The sequence below is a fragment of the Vicugna pacos genome, chromosome 6, assembly GCF_048564905.1.
Source record: "Vicugna pacos chromosome 6, VicPac4, whole genome shotgun sequence".
NCBI classification, from domain to species: Eukaryota; Metazoa; Chordata; class Mammalia; order Artiodactyla; family Camelidae; genus Vicugna; species Vicugna pacos.
Genome location: NC_132992.1, coordinates 71,501,373 through 71,524,305, shown reverse-complemented (window position 1 = coordinate 71,524,305; position 22,933 = coordinate 71,501,373). Strand labels below are relative to the sequence as shown.

The 22,933-nt window shown below is 51.6% G+C and overlaps 1 long non-coding RNA gene across 1 annotated transcript in view; it reads left to right on the top strand.

The window, feature by feature from the left end:
- The window catches only part of LOC107033687 (uncharacterized), a 32,266-nt gene extending 10,096 nt beyond the window's left edge, over nt 1-22,170 (top strand). The window contains exons 2-3 of the long non-coding RNA XR_004190438.2: nt 13,071-13,228; nt 18,270-22,170. This is a non-coding gene — a long non-coding RNA (uncharacterized lncRNA). The remainder of the gene's footprint in view (nt 1-13,070; nt 13,229-18,269) is intronic.
- The last annotated feature ends 763 nt before the right edge of the window (nt 22,171-22,933 follow it).

Sequence of the window (22,933 nt, the reverse complement as noted above, 5' to 3'; positions counted from 1 at the left end):
CATCTTTATCCAGTCATCTGTTGATGGACATTTAGGTTGTTTCCATGTCTTGTCTATTGTAAATAGTACTGCTTTGAACATTGGGGTGCAGGTGAATTCTCTTTGTGAATTAGGGTTCTTTCTGGATATATGCCCAGGGATGGGATTGCTGGATCATATGGTAAGTCTATTCCTAGTCACTAGCTTTTATTTCTATAACTCATCTCTTTCAAGAAAGAATCAGTTAGCGTAACCACCTGAGAGCATTTCAAAACACCTACAGACCTTTCATGATCGTGCAACCCAGTCAGGAAGCCTGGGTCTGAGCAGCTTCCTGCCACTCTTGGTGCATAAGTGACACTCAGCAACTAACCTGCAGACAGAGACTGCTAGTGGCTTCCATTGGCCCACCCTCTCCCGTCTGGCTCTCCTTTCCCTGGAACAGTTTCTAGCCCTGGTTTGATGCCTGTGGCCAGGAACATCCTTAACAACAGGCAGTCATTGTCTAACTGCAAAGGGTAGTTTGCTTAACTGCTTCCCAACCTGAGTAGAAAAAGGAAAGATAAGGAATTTTCTCAAGCATGCTGTCTATGTTGTGCAGAATTTGGCGGGTAGGGAGAACTGAGCTGAGCACTGAGATCAGGAAATTCTTTCTAATCTCAACTAGTATCACTTCTTGAGGCTTGAGAAATAAGAATCACAGCGTCCTTCACTTACTAAGCACCTACATTATGCCAGAGACATATATTACATCTAAACTTTCCAATACTCTACAAGGTAAATGTTATTTCTTCATTTTACAGTGGAGGGAGCCAGGGCTCAGAGAGGTTAAGTGATATGCCCAGACTTATAGCCAATGAGGCAAAGCTTAGGTTCTAATCCAGGTTTGTCTGTCTCCAGAGACTTCCACGGTGCCTCCTAATTCTACAACATCTATACTCTTCATGTTAGAGTGAGAGGAATGGTCATTAGGGGTCAAATGGGCTAGGCTTCCACCAGCCTGAGGTCTTCAGGATGTTGGGGATATAAACTCTGCGTTCCTACCTGTCACATGAGTAAGGAGCTGATGAATAAGACCCGAGCTGATGCTAAGAAAGCTGAGTGGCAGGCCTCTGTGAGCCGTGCCCTGGCCTCGCTAGGGTGCCCTGCACACACCTGAGGGTGGTGGTGGGTGGAGAGGGGTCTCTTCCTGCCAGTCCCTACCCCCTGAAGGGAAGACTGCATGGAAACCTCCCAGGGCTCCCAGGCCCTGCTGGGGTGGATGGCTCCTTAGAGCCCGGTGGCCAGCTGCACCCCGTGGGAAAGCCTTGGCCCTGGCCTGCCTGGGAGCCACGGTGGTGCCTCCTCCTGCCCACGGCTTGGCTCAGTGGGTTCCCAAGTGGCTTGACTTCCTCCCACCCCCCCCACCCCGCCTCCGCCACCACCCGCTATAGTCCCCAGGGAGGCAGGGAGGCCACTAGCAGAGTTGGCTCTCAGTCCCCCAGGCCTCCCAAAGCCCTTTACTCCCACACCTTGGAGCCAGGTTTCCCCAGGGGAGCAGGAGGGGACCCTCCAACCACCCTAGATCTCTTTAGGGCTGGCAAGCCTCAATCTCACTCGTTCCGCTGCGCACCAAGGCTCCACTCTGGGCTACAATAACAGGGCTTTGGGTATGGGCTGTTGTTTTTGCAGCTGGGCTGGGGCGGAATAGCAGCGGGGAAGGAGTCTCGGGTACTGACCATCTGAGAAAGCCCCAAGCCCGCATTCCCACTAGGGTTGGGACAGCCCTCTCAGGCTAGTGATGTGCTGTTCCTACGGAGAGGTCCCTGGGCAAGGGCGGAGTGCGGAGGCAAGGCAGAGAAAGAGGCCAGCCAGGGGGGGAGTGAGAGCTTAGGGGAGACCCCAGGCCTTCTCTGCGCCAGCCCTCCCTCAGCAGGCCATACTTCTCCCCTCATTTCCAGCTGCAGCCGGACTGAGCCTCTTCCCTCTACCCTACCCCCGCACACATCTGGGAGATGCTGCAGCAAGCTTCCTTAAAACAAACAACAAACAAAACAAACAATCTCATTTACTAGGGGCAAATGTTGGAAACTAAAAAGAATAAAGATCACTCATAATCCCTCCACTCGAAAATGTTCACTAAGAACATTGTGGTAAAATACACGTAATGTAAAATTTACCATTTTAACCATTTTTAAGAGTACAGTTTATTTTAAAATGTACATTCATATTCTTGTGCAGCCATCCCCCTCTCTAGAACTTTTCGTCTTCCCAGACTGAAACCCTGTACCCATTAAACAATAACTCTCCATTCCCCTCAGCCTGGCAACCACCAATCTACTTTCTGTCTCTCTGAATTTGACTAGTCTAAGTGCCTCATATGAATCGTACAGTGTTTGTCCTCTTCTATCTGGCTTATTTCACTTAGCATGATGGTCCTTAAGGTTCATCCATGTTGTAGCATGTGTCAGAATTTACTCGTTTTTAAGGCTGAATGGTAACAGTAATAATAATAATTATTATTATTATTATATGTATATAATATATATCTTTCACATTTTGTTCATCCATTTATAACCTATTTTTCACATAATTAAGATTATGTCAGCAATTAAATATGCTGTGTTTTTACTCGATGTTGCCATTTTATTAAATTTTTTCCTAGACATAATTTTTAGTGCTTACTCTTTAATTCCTTATGTGGATGGATATAGCATAATATACTCCTGCCATTGGATACTGAGGTATCTTCCTTGTTTTTTTGTTTGTTTGCTATTATAAACGACACTGAGAAGAACATCTTTGTAGAAATTTTTATGGGCCTTCCTCAAGCCTTGTCTGACTTCTGGCATTTCAGATTATTTCCCAAGGGAGAGTACCAGAAGTGAACTTGCTCATCAAGGTGATAAACCCTCCTCAGTCTTCTTGATTAATATCACCCTAAACTTTCCAGAAAAATTGTGTCTGTTGTTCCTCCCATGAGCAGTGTAGGAAATCCAGAACCTTTTAACTTCCTTTACTACACATTTAGCAGATTTCTGAGCATTCATATGCCTGGCCCTGAGGAGCCAAGGATGTTTGTGCTATGTCTTCTCTTCCCCTGGAGAAAGGTGGAGACCTCCACAAGTAGGGTTTCAGGTACCCAACCATCTTTGAGTGCCCCCACCCCCACAAGACTGCTTTGTCCTAGTGGGCTGGCCTGTCCAGTCGAGATGGCAAGTCCCTGATGGCCATGGGGCAGTGTTCAGGAGAGAGCCAGCCTGAGCCTGGAGCCTATTCAAGGAGACTGCAGTGCAGAGCCAGCCTGCAAGGAAGCAACTATGGGGTAGGGGTTCAGGATCTCCATCCTAGATATGGCCTAAGGACCACTCAGCAGACCCCTGAGTGACTGCTCAGCCAACCCCATGCAAAGGGATAGCCATTTATTGAGGGATTACTGTATGCTAGGCCATTGACTCCTCTCACAAACCCTAGGCCATAGGTACCTCTGTTGTCTCCATTTTACTGACAAAGCAGCTGAATTCCACAGCCATTTGGTCCCTAGTTCAAGGCAGACAGCTGGTGTGTAGTAGAGCTGAGATTCATATTCAGGTGTCTCTAATTCTAGAACCTGTGCTCTAGACTATTCCCATTTCCTGCTTCTTCTCACAGGGGCTCTGCTGGCACCCCAAGAGGGAGAGAGGGAAGAGCTGTGGACCAGTGATAGCAATGGGATTTCACTCTGCCCTCTCTGCCCAGCCTGCCCAAATCCTAAGCCAGAGACCCTGCCCACTGGGAATGAGAAGGGCTCTATGCCCCAAGGGGACCTGGGTGGGGCAGGGATGGGGGCCACCCGGGAGGGAGCTGCTGGGGACCGCTCTGCACACAAACAGTCTGATTGTGTTGCAGACTCTGCTCTTTGGGAAAATGAGTATCACAAAGTCGTCTTGTTTTGGACAATCTGGTGTCCTAGGGACCCAAAGCCAAAGAAAACATGGGCTGAGGAACTGGAGCCAGCAATGCTGATGCTGTAGGTGAAGCTGGCCCTTGCAGGGTTGGGCACGTGAGCTCCTGCATGTTCCCAAGCTGGAACCTGGATACTGATGCCCAGAGCAGCCTCCTTGCCCCTTGGGGTCCAGGCAAAGAACAGGCCTTGGGCTAAGGAAATTATTTCACAGACAGATGGGGGCAGGAGATCAGAGGAGCTCAGATCCCCCATGCCCACCCCAGTGAACCCCAGCCTTGAAAGCCTGCAGCCCGCGAGGCCTCACCACATCCAGGAAGCACTGGGAGGCTCAGAGATTTTCAAATTCTGTGGGCTCCATTCCTGGGCCTGAGGAACATGCGTTGAGATGAGCCAGATTGGGGACCAGCCAGGCCTCATGCGGTCACAGCACCCTACAAGGCAAGGAAAGGCAGCTCAGTGGGAGCCCAGGCAGGGAGGGGTGATCTTTTTTTTCCGGAACAGGATTCCCTATGGGGCACAGAGCAGAAGTCAGTGGGCTCTAGAGTCCCAGACGTGCCTGTTTGACTCAGCTCGGGTCAAGAGGGCGGCCTACTGGCCTGGCCTCACCAGCCAAAGCCAACAGAGGAAATGCCAAGCAGACCTCAACGTCCGGGTACCTAGTTTGCTCCGGCGGCTGGCAGAAAGCAACGCCTCCCCAGCTCTACTGCTGGCAGCAATGGCGGCTGGAAGGGAGTAATGGCGTTAGTGCTCAGGGGATGCTCAGACCCCAGGCCTGTCCTGGTGGGCTCTCCGCCCTAGGGCCAGGAAGAGCCCAGCAAACACACAGGAGACCAGCAGGCAGCGAGAGGAGCCAGGCGTTACCCTGGATGGTGGCCACCGGCTTGTTGTTGGGATCCAGTTTCACGCTCCTGCTCCTTCGAGGAGAGCTGCAAGGGGTCATCCCCTCCGCGACGCCCCAGGAAGGAGACTGAGGGGCAGACAGTTGTTAACGCCGCCGCCACCGTGGTGATTAAGGCTGCTGTAATTGGCCTCGTAGCCAGGCAGGGGCCGGGCCGACAGCTGGCAGCCGCCAGGGTCTGCGGAGCAGGGGAGGAGGTGGTGGTGCGGGGAACAGCATGTGCTGTAGCTCTTTGCGCTGATCGGATTAGCTTGTGAATTGACACTCAATCCTCCTTAGTGATTTTCTTTCTGGGGCCCCAGCCAAGGCCAGAACTGTGGGGACGGGTGGGTTGGGAGCAGGGAGGAGATGTGGGTCTTCTGGGGCACTTTTTCCTGGGCACTAGCTGAGGTGGGGTCTGGGATGAGGATCTTCATCCTAGGTATGGCCTCAGCTTGGCCAAAGACCACTCTGCAGCCCCTCAGTGACTGCTCAGCCAATCCCATCTGGAGGGATCGGCCCCTCTCTTGCCAGTAGGGACCCTCATTCCGATATGCCCAGTGGTGCTGGCGCATTCTGTACTCCTAGGCCCAGCATGGTGCCTGGCACAGGGTAGGTTTGTCAAGGATATTAGCAGAGTGAGCAGATCGGTGCTCCCTTCCCTGTTTGGCCTGAGTGCCTTTTGGGAGACTCTCTGTGATCCCCTTCAAGGTCTGGGTGATCCTTGTGGGAGCATTTTTCCAGTCTCAGGAATAGAGAGCTCTGGTCCATGGCCACTGGCCCATGCCCCTGTGTACAAGCAGCATCTCCTAATCCATCTCTGATGGGCAGCTGTGCTACACTCTGGCTGAGTTCTCCCTTCCTGCATTGGTGTGTGTGTGCACGTCCATGCGTACGGCTGGGGGAAAGAACACTGGATGTTTTCTTTCCTGTCCATCCTCTGTGTTCTCTCAGCTTCCCAGAGTCCCTCCCTTGGAGGTCCCAGGCAAGAAATAGGAAGGGTAGGTGTCTGGTGTGGAGGACTCTGGGTCACAACCTTTTCAGAGCCTGTCTTATTTACACTTAAGCTGAGGCATAGGCTGGGCTGGCCTCCCACTTGCCTGTTCCCTCAGTCCCCTTCCTGAGGGGGTGCCCCAAGCCATCTGTGAGTAGGAGCTGGTCCTGGATGCTCAGGGTCTTGACTGGGATAAGGGGCAACCCATCCTCCACTGGAGGACATGCTAGAGGCCAGGTAGCTATGAGCTGCAGGGGAATGTAGAACAGTAGCCCTAGAGGGAGAACAGAGGCCCATCAGGCGTGTTGGAAGCTGAAATGCAATTCTTCCTTCCCTCCTGCCAGGTTTGGTTTGAAAACCCTTTTACTGCTAGCTGACCAGCCCTGCCCCACCCAGGCCCCTGGGCATGAGTACAGCTTGGCTTCTGGGGGACACTAGAGGAGGGGCACTGTGGCACTCCACGCAGAGCCTGCACCCTCTCCCTAGGCTGCTGCTTCCTTCTCATTTGCCAGCCGCTCTCTCCCATCCCAACCCTCCCTCGGGTTCTCCAGCCTCTCTGCTGCATCATATCCACCCTCTGCAAGGAAGGGGCTGGAAGCCGTGGCAGAGTCAGAAGAAGGCCTGGCTCTGCAGCCTGGGACAACCATAAAACCTTTTTGAACCTCAGTTCTCTCATCTTTAAAATGAGAGTTAGGACTATCCACACTCTACTTACTGCCTTGGAAGGATACTAGTGATGCATTGTTGACTGAAAACAGCAGGATATAACACGGAATGCATTGAAAATGATCTGGAAAGATATCCAATAAATTATAGGCAGAGTTTACCCCAGGAGTATGGGAGTGGTGATAGGAATAGAGCAATGAGTGTGGGGGGGGAGGATTTTTACTTTTTATTTAAATGTATCTAGACATTTCTTGAATTTTATTTCAACATGTACCTCTTTTGTAATTTTAAAAATGTAGGGTTTTGATCTTAAAGGGTTGTTGCCAGCTTTAAATGTTAATGCATATTTTTGAATGAATCAATGAATGAATCAATGAATGAATCAATGATGGATGAACCTGGTGAGGGGACATGCTTCTCCTACTCCCTACACCCTGCCAAGCTAACTCTGACTCCCCTCACTTATCCACCTTCTTTCCCGGAAGGGGTTAAAACAGCAGCACTTCTGAAGCAGAGAAAAAGGAGTCCAGAAGCCCCCAGTGAGGCCTCAGTGGGATGTGTGGGGTGACATGGAGGCGGCACCCGCCCAGCAGACCACTAGGCCGGCCCACTCTGCTCAGCTCAGGACCTGCTTCCAATTACCCATGAAATCTGAGCTGGAAGAGACCTATTAAAGCCCCATTTAGTTTGATCCCCCTGGGGGCCAGGGATCTTTTCCGGCGACATCCCCCTCCTTGTCCGACTAGGACTCCAAGCCCTGTGGATGTTATCTCCTCCCTGGGTCAATATTGTGACAACTCCAGCTGTGACCCAGGCCACCCTGGAGCCAGAACTGATCTGAGCCTGTTGTGGTGCAGGGGGCCCCAAACCCAGCTCCCTTTCTGCCTTGAGGACCCTAGAGGTAGTAGGCAATCACAGCAGACCAACCCATCTCCTGCCAGAGCCCAGCCTACTCGGCACCCCTTTTTCCAGGCTGGTCTGCAGGTGGTTTGATGGCTCCTGGCCTACCTAGTCATCCCACAGGAAGCTCTTACTGGTAGGGACCATCTTCCACATATTCCCAGTTGTGCCTGTTACAAGGTCCATGTTTCATAATACCCATTACATAAGAAATAATAAATAACGGTGATTAATGACCTCCTCCCCATGTCCCTGGGCTTGCCTGGGTCAGACCTTCCAGGGAAGGCACGGGAACTCCAGGAGGAGGGGCGGAGAGCCCAGAGCATGAGGGGCATCCCCCACCCCCATATCCTCCCCAAACACCTCTCCCATAGCCACTCCCTTGAGAATAAGAGGAAGCCACCAGGAAAAGGCCCCTGAGAGAAGCTCCTCAGAGAAGGAGGACCCAGGACTGAGGTGGTGGCCCCAGGGCACACACTCACGTTCAGTCAGCCTTGACTCCCACAGGACCACCCTGTTGAGGACTATGCCCACTGAGGCATGCCCTCTCCCTGCACTCCAGGGGCGCCCCTCCTGGTTTGGGCCTCTAAGCACCATTCCTGTGGATGAGAGACCTAGGGCTGCACTCCAGGGACCAGGCAGGATTGGGCTGGGCCTTTGGGAGTGGTCTTCTGGGAGAATATGTGGCTTCTTTCCCGAATTCTGGAGCAGCAGGGAGGGAGGGAGGAAGCCACTTTGGGGGCAAGGCTGGGGCAGCCACTTGGAGGTGAGAGAAGGGCAGCAGGAAGTGGAGGATAAGAAGGTTCCGGAGGGAGGAGTGGAGGGAGGGGTCTTGGGAGCAGTGTCCAGAAAGTGCGCCTGGCTAATCCTCTCCCCAGACTCCCCTCTAGACCCCCTCAGAGCTGCAGAGGACATCCAGGCCAGTCTCCTGCCTCTGACCCCCTCCACCACCATGTGGGTGGTTAGGGAGGAATCTTGGCAGACATAGATTTTGTGGCCTTGGTCAGTGAAGGGTGCTTCTTCCTTGGGTATAGCCTAAGCTTCCTTGATGCAGTTTAAGCCTGTAGCTCCTTGTTCTACCTAAAGTGAGTTCACAGAAATGGACCCTCCCTCAGAATTAACCTGTTGCTTTGTTCTTCTAAAGGTCACTCCCCAGAGGAAAGAGGACCATAGCCCTAGCATTCTGTGGATACTCTGGCCCTGTCACTGTCCCCACTGCCAGTATGCAATATATGCAACTCCTGTTGCCTGGGACAAGGACAGAACCATTACCTCTTGCTAGACCCTTCCTGAGCCCTCCTAGTCTTGGTTACCAGCTATGTGGGGGACAGGGAGTGCCGAGGGCTGGAGGCCAGGGGCCAGGTCACTGTGGGGCCAGACCCCTGCCACTCACAGCTGCTCGTTGCCATGGCTGGGCAACTGCACGGGGATGCTTCATTTATCTCTGTCAAAAGTCAGGATGCAGCGTGCCTCCCCCATGCTCCTGGAGGCTGGGGACATGTGCATGGAAGGCAGACTGACCAGCCTTCGCCTTCCCCAGTACACATGGGCTGGGCAGAAGGAACCACATAAGGACACTTACACCTGTGTGCACAGACAGATTCGCCTACTACATACACACACACCCCCATACATGTGCGCACATGCTTTGGCACATAAGCATGGGGTCACCTTCACAGCTTCATGTCCATACACAGGTTCACACATGTGTGCACACAACCACTTTCACACATGCAGAGGCACATTCATTCCCACACATTTCCAAACACACATGTAGCTCCCTGTGCACATGCTGCCCAGTATCTTCCCATGAACATATACGTTCATCCACGTACAATGACATGCTTCATGTGCATTCACATGGAACATTAATGGAAGGTTTTCAGCTACTGCTTGATTCAAATTATGGAATATAGGATGGAGGTTGTTCAAAAGCCATTGGCTCTAGAGAGCAGGGAAGGAGTGGAAGAGGAATCCTGGGCCCTCAAGGGAAGTTTCTCTCATGCCCTTTCAGGAGCCATCAGCCTCCCAGGAACCAGGAGACCCCGGGCCTTGCAGAGTGGGTAGGATTTCAATAGGTGGGTCTGGTGGTGTGTGTTCCAGAAAGAGGGGCTCACCTGAGCAAGGAAGTGGAGAGGGGGAGTTTCAGGCCAAGTTTGGACCAAGGCAGGGGGATGGCTTTCCTGGAGGGGGGGTTCACTGGCACGGCCTAGGGAATGCTAGGGGATAATGCAGCCAAATAGTGCAAAAGGCCTTTTTTGCAAAAGGTAGCCATGGCAAATGTTTGAGCAGGAGAGGATCAAGATCAAAATGGCTCTTTGGGAAGCTTCATTCACTCAGTGCTTTGTGCTCCAGGATTCTGCCTGGAACAGATGGGGGAAGCAGGAACAGCTTCACATCTGACATGGGCCTTCAGGGATGGACAGCAGTCGTCCGGACAAGGGAGGGTGGGAAGAAGGTCCAAAACTGACCCTGGCAGCTGAAGGGTAGGGGGAAGAGGTGTGTTCTTCACGTGCAACACATAGAGCCAAGCGTAAGTTGTCTTGAGGAGCTGAATACAGTCTCTGTGCTGGAATCAGGAGTCCAGGTAGCTCTGACCAAGTCTACCAGGACATGCAAAATGAAGCCAGTGCCTGATGCTACCCTGGGGCAGGCTGACCTGACCTCAGAGAGGAGAGGAACTGTTCTCCTGAATGAGTGAGAACCATAGGGCGAGGACACAGGATGAGGCTTCAGGGCCAGCTGGCTGGCCTTCCAGAGGGACTGCTCAGGTCTCAGGCACACCCAGAAAAAGAATGGGTAAAGGTATGGGGACCAGCTGGCCCTGATCCTTTGACACATCCCCTCGCTGGCAAACCTTGCAAAAGATACTCTAGCCAGCCTCCGCCCACTCATGACCCCACCATCCTGCTGAGATCTGTGGCCAAGTGGCCCAGCCCTCCAAGCTCCATCCCCACCATGGCCCCATTTCCAGCCTCCATCTCTTCAGAGCGGGAAACACCACATCCCAGCTGTCTGACCCAAATCCACCTGGAGGCCAGCCAGCTTGGCTGAAGTCCAGCTTAGTTAGGCCAGACTCAGGAGACACTGCTGGGAAGAGGCAAGCACTAGAAGGAAGCTGCTGGGCCAAAATTGGGATGCTTTCTGGGCCCTACCCCGTAGGGTTCTCCCTGGCACACCCATGGGCTTGCCCCTTGCCACATACTTCTGAGCCCCTGGTCCCCTGGGCTGCAGGCTCTAGGCCTTTCTGTGCAGTCATACGAGATGCAGGTTGCCGTAACAGCTGGCAGTTAGACCCCACCCTGATTGCCAAAGGCCTAGAGGCCTGGCCTTGAGCCCCACTTGGGACAGAAGTGAATCTAGTTGAGAACCGGGTGTCCCATCTTGCAGATTTGATAGCTTTTCAACAGGCTTAGGCAGAGACTCTCACTCTGAGAACAACTCCCTCCTTCCTCCGGCCCTCCCAGCCTCCTACAGCCAATAGCTTGCATCAGCAGCAACAGCTGCTCCAGCCCTCAGGGCAGCCTGGGGCCACCCTCTCCGCTGTGGAAGGTGAAAGGAGGCTGGGTGTGTGGGGACCCAGGGCTGCTGCACCCCCCCAATTCTGGGGAGCAGGCACCTCTCATCCTTCAGACACCTGCCCTGAGGGTACCCAGCCCTTGAACAGGCTCCTCCCTCCCTTCCCTCTGCTTTATCCTCCACCCATTCAGCTCCCAGCCAGGAGACACTTTTCTGTTGCCCATAGTAACTCGTGCCACAATTTGTCTACCAAATTCCATGCAAATTCCCTCTCCCTGCCCCTTTTGCCCATTAGAGAGAAGAGGCAGAGGAACCCAGAGTCAGGGTCAAACAGCAAGATAGAACAGTCAGAGGACACAGCCTCTGACACGGTCCCTGAGGATATCTGGTCACAGAAGGAGACACCGAAGTGGATGGTGAGACAGAGTTGGGGTTGGGGGGTGATCAAGAGACTCCCGCTGAGCAGCCCATTTGAAGGACAGCTTGGATCCTCCTGTGTGAGGTGGAGCCACTGCTGAGACAATCAAATGAGGGAGTGGGCTGGTCCCTCCCACTGCCCCTTCTCATGGCTACTGTCCTCCCAGGTCTGGGGCTCTGGAGGTGTCACCTGGTGGGCCAGGGTGAGGGATGGTTAAGTGTGTGTGATTTGGAGTTAGACACTTAGATCTGCCCCTCACAGGCTATGTGACCTAGAGCAAGTTCGTTCACCTCTCCATGCCTCAGTTTCCTTGGCAAAAATGGATCTACCAACATTTGCAGAGCGTTCAGCAGAGTTCCTGGCACCTAACATGCAATCTCTAGGTTAGGCTATTATTACTCTTATTTTCTGAGCTTTGATTTCTTGTTTGTCAGAGGGAAATAATAATACTTACATCCCAGTGGCTGTGGGGAGTGAGTGGTGTGTTCAGTAGATGTCAGCTCGGGGTCTTACTCCAAGCTTGCCTGCTCCTGGGCCAGAATCCACCCCATGTTCCAGCCCTGTGCTTTGCTGGCCACAGAGGCCCTAGGCAGTCCTCATGTCCAATCAGGCAACAGGTGGCAGGGCTGGCAGAGCGCAGGTGCAGCCTTGCGGGGGATGTGGGGGTGATCCCCCCTGTTTCCTCCCCACGCACTGCTTCTCCCAGCTGCTGGCTGGCCAGGCTGTGCCTGGGAGGAAGGCTGGGCGGAGTGAGGCAGCAAACGTGCAGCCGGGGCTGAGTAAGCGCTGTTTCCTGCTGCCATCATCAGCAGCTTCAGCAGCAGTGGCCAGTGGTCAGCTCACAATGCTCACTGGGGCAGGCACTCAGCCATGGGGCAGGGTCACTTCCCTGAATTGTCCACACTGCCGGCCCCCCTCAGCACACCTGGCAGGGCTGCCTGCCTGGGGAACCATGGGATGCATAGCCAGGCATCAGAGCAGTGTCCTGGGTGGCAGCCAGCCCCCAGCCCTGACCAGGCCAGGGGACGGAGGCTTGGCTGGGCACTTGTTCTGGGGTCTGGACACAGCGCAAGAGAGGCAGGTGGGGTCTGAATTTGGCTCAAGACCACTATGCCCTCCGGCAGCAGCAACAGGACTCTACACCAGGACTGGACTCGGACCACTGTCCCTGCAGCCCACACTGGCAACATCTCTCACTATCTTGATCGCTTAGGGTTAAAAAGACCCAAGCAGACACTCAGCCAGAACAAATGCAAGTGGCCAATAATCATTTGGAGAAATACTTAATCTCAACTACCGTGTAATCGAGAAAATGTATCCAGAACCAGCCTGAGACATGACTTTCCCAGATCTGATGGCAAAGATGTAAAAGAATGATAATACCATGAACTTCCAGGGTGTAGGGATCTCATCATTCTGGGCATTGCCGGGAGGAAGGGAACAGATTTACTGCAGGGACATTGACAGTAAGCATCAAAAGCCTTTGACCCAGAATTTCTGCTTCTAGGAATTTAAGGGACACAAGCAACAAATATGTACAGTGAACACACTGTAGTGTTGTTAATAATGAAGAGAATGTTAGCTGTAACCTAAATGCCCAATTATAGGTGGATTTGAAAAGAGAAATTTAACCATGCAGTGAAGAGTATTCCCTGACAACCTTTAACTATGATGCCAAATAGCAGCACTCTCAAACTTTAATGTGCACAAGAATATCCCTGAATCCTGTTAAAATGGAAGATTTTGATTTAACAGGTATGAGATGACACCTAAAATTCTGCATTTCCAACAGGCTCCCAGGGGATTCTGATGCCACTAGTCCCTGGATCACACTTTGAGCATCAAGGCTGTAGAATTTTTACCGCTGATATGAAAAGACATTACCAAAATATGATGAAATAAAGAAGAGCACGCTACAAACAATATGATGCCATTTTTATAAGACAAAAGGTACGCGTTCAGAGAAAAATGTTTGGAGGGATATAAAGCAAAATATTAATAGAGGTTTTCTCTGGGCGATGAGATTGGGTGATTTTTATTTTCTTCTTTATGCTAATTCATATTTTCTACAACGACTATACAGTCATCCCTCGATATCTGCTGGGATTGGTTCCAGGGCCTCCTGCAGATGCTCAAGTCCCTTTATAAATGGAGTAGTATTTGCATATCACCTATGCATATTTTCCTACATACTTTAAATCATCTCTGGGTTACTTATAACACCTAATACAATGTAAATGCTATGTAAATAGTTGTCAGTGTGCAGCAAATTCAAGCTTGCTTTTTGGAACTTTCTGGAATTTTTTTTCCCCAATATTTTCAGTCTGTGGTTGGTTGGGAATCTTGGATTGGGAACCCTGAGATATGGAGGGCTGACTGTTTATTGTTTAATTAAAACAAAGTGACTGTTTATACTGCTAGGCCACACCCTGATTGTAAGAGGTGTCAATGGAAGAGAAAGCTCAGCTGAGAGCAGTTATGAAAAGTGTGTCCCTTGGCATGAGAGCCAGCCCTGAGCTGAAAAGCCTGCCAGGCAGAGGCCTGGGAGTAGGATTCTTTGGACCCGGACCAGGAAGAGGCTGCAAATGTAGGAGGAACCCTAGATGGTAGGTTTGCAAGTGAGCCATCTTCATGGAGGCAGGTGCAGGCCAGGAACTGAGCCCTCCTCACCCCCCCACCACTTCACCCCAGGCCCTCAACACTGGAGGGCAGATGTCTCAGGCTCTGGACCCATACCCATTCCCGTTCCCATTCCCATTCCCATTCCCTCGGTATTTGTATCTCCTTTCTCTTTCCTTCCCTTGAGTACCCACTAAGACCAACAGGGTGGGAGCAGTGGGAATCAGGAAGAGAGAGACCCCCACGGGAAGGTGAATCTGGTTACAGGGCAGAGATTAGACTCCCAGGATGACTCAGAAGCTCTTCTTCCAGGCCAGCCTTGAGGGTCTGGGTTTACTGCAGTGCGGGACAGGCTTCCTGTACAAAGTGGATGCTGCGTTCTCCTACCTGAGGAAGGGTGACTGAGAGGACCATCAAGCATTTCGCAGTATTTCATGGGGTAACCCACTGGATGACCTTAGGTGTGCCCTGTGATCTTTTCTACCTGAGCTTTCTCAGCCATAATAGAGAGGAGAATCACCCGGAGGTCTTTGGGGCTGCATGAGGTTATGAGCTTCATCTGCTTAAAAAACAAAAATCCCTTCGCAAGTTGTAAAAGGATGTCCCAAAGCTGAGAAGCCTGCCTATCCCCGCAGTGTTTTTTTTTTCAGAGAGAGAATGGCTTGACCCTTCCAAATTGCCTAGTGGGCCTGCCAGTGAGTTTCTGCTCCCCAGAAATTACACCTACCCTGACTATTGAATTAGAATGTTTGTTTTTCTATGCCACTGATTCTCTAAGTATGAACGACATATGGGATGATTTGAGGTGTGTTTGAGATGATTTTAGCTAGCTTTTAGTAGTAGCAAACCATGTAGTGAGAAAACTGTCCTCTTAACAATCCTCTCTGCATCCACCTAAGGAGTTAAAGGGAGAAGATGAGAGCTGGGACAAGAGGGATGCGGCTGGGGAGGCAGGTCCAGCTCAGCTGGGCCACAACATCTGCAAGCCTCAGTTAGGGGCTAATGTGTCTCTAACATTTATTTCATTAACACTTGCTAAGTGTCCTATTTTAAAAAAGAGCAGACCTCAGGCTCAGAGTCTTTACTGGCAATATCTAGCTATAATTTATTTTTACAGTTACTTTGCTATGTAAGGCAGTGATATAAAGTTTCCTTTAAAATATTTTTAAGTCAAAAAAATCAGTCTAAACAAACAAATAAATAATAGTGTAGGTAGTACTTGAATATGGGAAGCTTCTTGAATGTGACACGTGGTTGTGAAGATTTTTGGTCCCTGGAGGGATGCAGACACCTTTGTGGGGAGTGATTCCTCCAACTGACTCTTCTGAGATCCCCGCCCCCCCCCCCCAGTTCCATCGCTGCTTACACTGGCTCTGGTCTTAGGGGTGACTCCTCAGCTTTTTCTTCCTAGTACTGCTGGGTTTTGAACATCTCAGGGGCCAAGAGTGTCTTAGGTCTCAAAATCTCCCCCAGTACTACCCCGTAGCAGGCCTGGAACAGGATAGATGTCATTCAGAAAGTGCTACGAGGCCTGACATCAGAAGTCAGGCTCCATGCAGCGTATGGTATTTACCATACCCAAGTACCAATCGAGAGCTGGGAAACTGAGTTCTGATCTTGACCCCTATACTCATAGCTGTGTGACCCTGGACAAGTCCCTTCCATCTCCTCATTCGACTGCCTCAAGGAGTGTTTTCAGCACACTAAGTATGTGAAATGGGTTTGAAATCAGAAAATCTCCATTAGGTTCATTAATACCATTATTGGTCAAATCACAAATCCAGTGTCACTCAAAACTTTTTGCACACAGAAAATAAGTGAAGATGAGGCTGGGGGAAAAGAGGGTGGTAAGATGAGGTGAGAGAGAGGAGGGCTGGAAAGGGAGAATGCCAAGCACTGGGTCCCTCCATCACAACCTGATCTAGATGACCTGGAAAACTGCCCTCTGATTTCGGGGCTAGGCCTCCTCTGCCACTGGGGCTCCCCGGTGCTGTCCAGCACAAGCGCCTGGTCTTTGGAGTCACATGACTAGTATCACATGACAAGTTCCAGCTCAGTCACTTACTGGCTGGGTGACCTGAGGCAAGTTACTTAACCTCTCTGTGCCTCATCATTCTCATCGCTAAATTGGGGCAATGTAGACTCTCAGGGCTATTGTGAGGATGGCGTGAGCTCGCACATGTGTACATGAGACCTGACACATAGTACATGCTCAGTAAATGTGGGTTCCACAGAACTCCTGCAGGTTCCTGGAAGAAAAATAGGGAAGTGATTCATGGTATATGATGTCATGTGGAGCATTTGATTCATAATTGGGGAGAATTGGACTCCCCAAATCTGTCCTGATCTAAAGCTAGAACTGGAAAGTTAGAGTAAAAGTGCAGCTGTCAGCCCTACCTGCACTCCCATCTCCCACCTCCACCCCATAATACCCAAGGCGGGAGCCAGTGCTGCCCCTTAGCGTTTCCTGGCCTATATATTCGAGGTCCTTGATCTTCTGTAAGATCAGGGGAGCTGGAGACAGAGGAGGATCTTTGGAGAAACAGCCAAGTGTTCTTTGACTCATAGGAGAGCCTGGGGCCTAAGGGGCCAGCTAGAGGTCCACTGTCTGTCTGCTGAAGGCTCCGCTAGACTTTCTGTCTCCTCTACCCCTGGGAATCCAACCATAAGAGGAACTAATCTGGCTCCCCTCTGCACCCCTTGCCCCCAACACAGTTTCCTTCCTGTGCTCTCTGAGAGAAGATGAGAGCTGGGAAAAGAGGGATGCGGCTGGGGAGGCAGGTCCAGCTCAGCTGGGCCACAACATCTGCATCCTTAACAGTGGCCTCCCCATTCCTGCTTCGAACTGACAAGGGGTGGGAGAGCCCCAGTTCTTCCCAGGAAACAGTGATCTGACTCACTCTCCAAGATAAGTCATGGAAGAATGCAGCCTTTTTTCTATAAAACTCATCGAGAACTGTGGAACTCATTTTCTTACCTTTATAAGGCAAAATGTGGAATAGCACTCGTGTTAACAGAAAATTCCAAAATAACGGTGACTTAAACAAGATGGAAATTTATTTTCTCCTCACATAAAATAATTTTGGATGTAAATAAGCCAGGGCTGGTATGAAGACCTTGCAGAGTTTTCAGGGGTCCAGTTTCCTTCCAACTGATCCTTAAGGTCCAAGGTGACTGCAAGAGCTCCTACCATCATATTCGAGTTCCAGGCAAAAGCTTGGCAGATAGAGAAGAAAGATGTGCTCCTTCATTTAAGGAGACTTTCCAAGGGTCAAACCCAAAACTGTCACTTAACACCCAGAACTCTAAGAAGCCCTAAGCGGGTAAGTGGGCTGGAATTTAGTCATAAGGTTGTAGCCAGCTCCAGAGAGAGCTGGGAAATGAACTCTTTTAGCTGAATGGGATTGGGTCCCAGCCGGTCTCCTCACACAGCCACTCTCCTGATTCAGGCCACTCTCAGCTCTGTGGTAAGCACAGATCTGGTCTTCCTGCCTCTAGGTCGAACCCTCCATCTCTGGCCATCTCACTCCCTTGCTCAAGAAAACCTACAGTGGCTTCCTGGAGCCCTTTGAATAAACTACAAATGCTCATTATGGCCTTGAAAGCTCTTCACAGTATGACTCCAGCCTTCCCTTCCAGCCTCATCTTCAGGCACAGATGCACACCCTCCCCACCTGCACACAGTCCAGCCCCACCAGATTCCTCTATGTCCCTCAAATTATCCCTGCCTCGCCAAGCTACTCCCCTTGACTGCACTGCTCTTTCCACCCTTCGATTCCTGATAATCATTCATTCATTCTGTGAGATGCTGCACAAGCGTTGTCTTCTCCATGCAGAGCCTTCCTTGCTTCCTCTGTAGACCTCCTCAGAAGTCTCTGGAATACCCTCTCACATGTCTAAATGCCCACGAGAGGATGGCCAGCTAAGGTTCAGAGATGCTCACCTGTGTGCTAGCAAGGGTCTGCAGCTGAGGACCTGGAGGGCTTGGTTTTGCACGGACTTGGTATTGTTTAAGACAGCATTAAAGCCTTCCCTGCTGGATCAGAGGCTCCTCCAGCGCTATCATTGTCTTTGTGTCCCCCGCAGGGAGCCCAGGGGCTTCCACTGAGTAGGGCTGAATGAGCGAAGGACCAACAGAAGACGCAGCTCCCTCTCCCCCATTGTAGCTCAGAGTCCTGCCAATTCACTGGCCTAGCCCCCTCCTCCCTCCAAAGTACAGAATGACAGCTTGACCAGGGACTAACACTCCAGGGGATGACATTAAAATGGAACAGATACGGGCCCTCACAGTGATCCTCACTCAGACCCACGCCATTCCAATTATGAGATGTTTAGTCTATACTGTCTCCACTAACCTTTCGACCCACAACAGAGACAACTTGACAAGAACAGAAGCCCCTCGCCGCTCCCTGGGCTCCCAACATCAGGGCAGCTCCGAAGAGACTCCAGGTCCTTCGTCGCCTGCCAGCTCCGGGAGGCCGAACGTCAGCTTTGGGACAGACTGGCTGCCTCCGCAGACTGCAGTCTCTGGACATGGTGTTCTGAGGGTGAGGGGTGGGTGTGGGTCTTTTGGTTGCTATTTCCCTCTGTCTCCTCCCAATCCCACCCTCTGTCCCAGGTGCTCAAGGAAGTTCTTCAGTTACTACCCAGAAAGCAGGCTTTACTTTTATTTTCTTTGGGGAGCCCCTGCAGAAGACTTTTGTCACACTGCCACCTTGAAGACACAACTGGGGCATTAAGACCTCCTTCCCCAAGAAGCATCAGGCCCTGATTCTAGGGCCCACTTCCATTCCCCTTGCACGAACTCTTCCAGTTTCTGGGTGGGTGCCTTTCCTGGGAGAAGGGATGGTAAGGATTCCCAGGCCAGGGAGATCCAGTATTTATTTTGATCCCCTACAGGGATACACACACACACTCTCACACACCAGCATCATCCTCCCCACCCTCTGTGTTCCCATAGCACTTTGCACCTTGACTCTGGTTCCTCAGAGGCTAATTCATCATTACCTGCGATTGTCTATGAACTGGGAGCATCTCTGACTCCTTAGATGAATGGCACAGAGAAAGGGCCCAGTTGATTAGGGTGCCCTCTTCTCTCCCACCCTCTCCCCACATTTCCACCCTATGGAGAAGGAGGTTTCTGAGGTTGGCTCCACCCCTCAGAGGGCAGAGGAATAACCCAGAGACCTTGCCTCCTCTGGGAAGACCTTCTTGCCATCAGTGTGACCATGGTGACTATGGTCCTGGTGACCATGGCAGGGTCTGCCTGAAACTCAGTGGGGGTGATCTGGCCCACGTCTTTACCCTCTCCCCAGGAAATGACTATAACAGCTAAAGTTATTAAACACAGTGCACCAGACCCTGTGCTATGTGAGCAACTTCCACTTTCTCACGTAAACCACACAACCAGCCTCTGAAATGAGGCTAGAAAGTTGAAAAGACTTGTCCAAAGTCACACAACTAGGAAGAGACAGGCTCTTAATCCCTGCCCAACACTGCCTCCTTGTACAGCCTCAGCTGGTCCTCATCCACCCCTCTCCCTTCTGCTGCTTGCCTGGCACACAGGCGGTGCTACAGGGACAGGAGCGACCACCCGCCATCATCTCTCAGGCCTTCTGGGGTGGAGTTGGGGAGGGGAAGGGTGACCGGCGTCCCCAGCCACCCAGCTGTTGCCAAGGCAGACAGCCCCGAGCTATCCCAGGCTCTCCATTCTCAGAAAGCTCTGTTCCACATCACAGCCGATTAGTTACAAATTGCTTCCTCTCCTCGTGTATCACTTACACAACAGAGAGAAAGGGGAGATTGTTCCTGAGGAGGACAGTCTCCCTGGCCCCTCTCTCACCAGGAGCTGAGACACAATGGGAAAGAAAGGAGGGGCTGGGAAGAGAAGGGGCACATAGTCACAGGAAGTGGGATGTGGAGAGTCCCAGCAGTTGGGAAGGGAACCACTGTGTCTACCCTGGTGGGCAGCAGGCAGGCAGGGGACCAAGGCTTAGCAAAGGTCTGAGTTGTGAGGGCAGCAAGGGGAGGCAGCTATGGTACCAGCTCGTGGGCCTGATTCCTGGGCAGCAGCTTGCCAAGGACCCCAGGCTGGGGACAACTGCCCTTGAATGGGTACCCTGAGCACAGCAGGTGTCCAGCCCCTGGATTTCTTGAGAGCTTTGGACACACTGGGATCTGAACAAATGCCCTCCCTCAAAGCAACCATGACTGGCTGGCCCTCCAGACCCTCTGGTTTCAGTAAAGCTCGGGCTGGAGCCTGGAAAAGCCTGGAAGGATGTTCAGTGTCAGGGAGGCTGCTGGACACAAGGTGCTGGCTGTGGCTGCAGAGACTCCCTGTGTCCTTGGTGTTCCTTGACTTTGCTGCCACCACTGAGCTAGGTCCCTCCATTAAAGTAGAGGGCCAGGCATGCAGAGAGCATCCCCTTGTCACTCCCTTAGCACAGCTGAGACCAGCTGGCATTTTCACAAAGGGCTTTACTAAATACTAAGGGAGAACAAAGGGGAAATAATTACAGAAAACATGAAAAACCCAGCCTTGGCTGCCAAGTTCCCAAAGTACAGGTTTCCAATTCTTTGGTGACGACACGTCGCCCCAAAGGCCTGGGACAAGGCCACGGGCACCCCGCCTGGCTTCCCTTGTTCACAGCCTCGTGGCGGGTGCCATCTTGTTTCCCACCCCTGGGAACCACTTGGTCCCCTGTGGGCTCTGCTCTTGTCTCCCTTCCAACTCGGCCCCACCCCAGGCCTCCCACTAGGTTCTGGTCTCTGGCCTGAGGCACGAGCCTTGTCCCCTGGGGGCTGGCGGGGCTGTGGTGACCAACCCAGGTCGTGATTACACAGTAACAGGAGGTTGTTCTTCTACACTTAACCCCACCAGAGAGGCCCACCCATGTTGTTTCAAGCATGGGGTCTAGAAGGGCTACCTCTGAAGGCTGAAGGACATTTGGGCAAGGAATGAGCAGGCTTGGGATGTTTTCCCTGTGGGAAGAGGAGAGAGTACTTTGAGGATTGGCCCAACTCAGCAAACATCAATTAAGCCCCTACCATGTGCCAGGCATTGTGTGAGGGGCTGGGGATCCAAGGGCGAACAAGTGTCTGCCCTCTCAGATCTTACAGGTTGAGGAAAGACAGACAAACAGCTGGGCAGTGATGATACTGAGGGCCAGGTGCCATAATGCAAGGGCAGTTCAAGGTGCTGGGGGAGCCTAGAGGAGGATGTCTCGCCCAGTGATGGCGGCCAGGGAGGCTGTTGGAACCTGGATGAAGTGCACAGACAGGAGAGGGGCTCAGGGTTGAAACTGGGAGGAGTCTGCAGGAAATCTCAGCCCAGGAGGCAGGAGGACAAGGCGTAGAGGCCAAACAAGCACCTTCTTGCTGGTGGCTTTGGCTAGCAGACGGCTACAGCATGGCCAGCCTATAAAGTGGAAAGGCCCTCGGCCCGAGCTGCCCACCACCACTCTCCCTTCCAGCCAGGAAGCACGGGATTCTAGTCCTTAGATGCTCTGCTTCTCACCCACCTCTGGCCACACCTGGGTCTGGGGCTCAGGGCAAGGTCAGAGGGAGTGTGCTTCCCTAGAGCCACCGGAGACACTGCTCCAGAGGCTGATGCCCAGTGTTATCAAGGGAGAAGGAAGAGGTCATCATTGGGAAACAGGTCAGAGGGTCAAGACTATGAAGAGGCCAGGCCAACGTGGGAAAATGAGTCGGGAAGTCAGAAGCCAAGAAATAGGGATGGGTTGGGGCAGGTGTTTCAGGCTAAGGCCATGACTAATGCAAGGTGTGGGAAGACCTGTGTTTTGCCTTGGGAGGCAGCCTGGCTGTAGGACTAGAACCCACAGCTGCCATGGTGACTATTGTCATGGTCTGCTTGGTGTTTCTATGGCCTGGACCCCTGTATTTACCTGTATTTGCCTGACTCCCTGTGACAGGGTCAGCTCTGGGCCTGGAATGGGCTTCTCCCTCCCATACATCAACTTTCAGAGTTTGTCAAGCATGCACTCTGCTCCAGTAACGGAAAGACCCAGAAAAGTTCTGATATCACCCTTGCCTTCAAGGTATTTGCAATCTGCCTGGCAGAGAGAGCTTGTGCTCACTGGAAAGCGCTCTGGGGAAAGACTTAGGCTTCATCCTCAGATCTGTTTGTTCCCTGGTAGTTAAATGACTGTGGGCCAGTTACTTAAACTGCCTGTGCCTCCGTGTTCCCATCTTCAAAATGGGAATAATTAAAACCTACCTCACAAGGTTGTGAGAATTCAGTGAGTGGAAGTGTTTAAAGCACCAGGCACATTGCTTGGCACATAATAAACACTAGTTCTCTCCCTGAAACAATAACTAATGATTGTGATGATACACAGTTAAATGTTGAGTTGTGAACAATGACTCTACCAGTGGATCTGCCCAGTACCTGGATCTACTCAGAAAGCCTCAGTGCCAGCTAGGGACTGATCGCCTGGATGGTGATTGTGAGAATTTGTACATGTGTGTATATGTACGTGCCTGTGGGTGTACACACACATGCACGTGCAAATCCCTCCGTCCTTTCGCTCCCCTGCAATTGGCAGAAGCACAAGATTTTTCATTTTCTGTCTCTTGTCCAGGAAGGTGAGGACTCTGCTCTGTAACTGTAGTGTTTTTATATCTCTAATAAGAATCAAAAGTTAACTTAGAAATCATGCCTAACAGCTACCGTTTTCCTGGATCCCAGGTGCTTTATCAGTCCTCACCTATGAGATAAGCACTGTTATTATTCCCACTTTAGATGAAGGAAGCCAGGGCCCTGAGAAGCAAAGAAAGTTCCTTGAAGTTATACAGCTGGTAAGGGCTGGAGTTACAATCCGGGGGAACAGAGCCACCAGCACACCTGCGCTGGACTGGATGTGAGCAAGAGTCAGCCCCTATTTGACCCATGGACATTTTGAAGTCTAATTGGTTTCCCTTAGTCTAGCCTAACTAATTCATCTTACAACCCAAGAAGCCAGGTTTAGATGGATACAGTCTCCAGTTTGGTGACAAAAAGACTGAGGTGCACTTGCA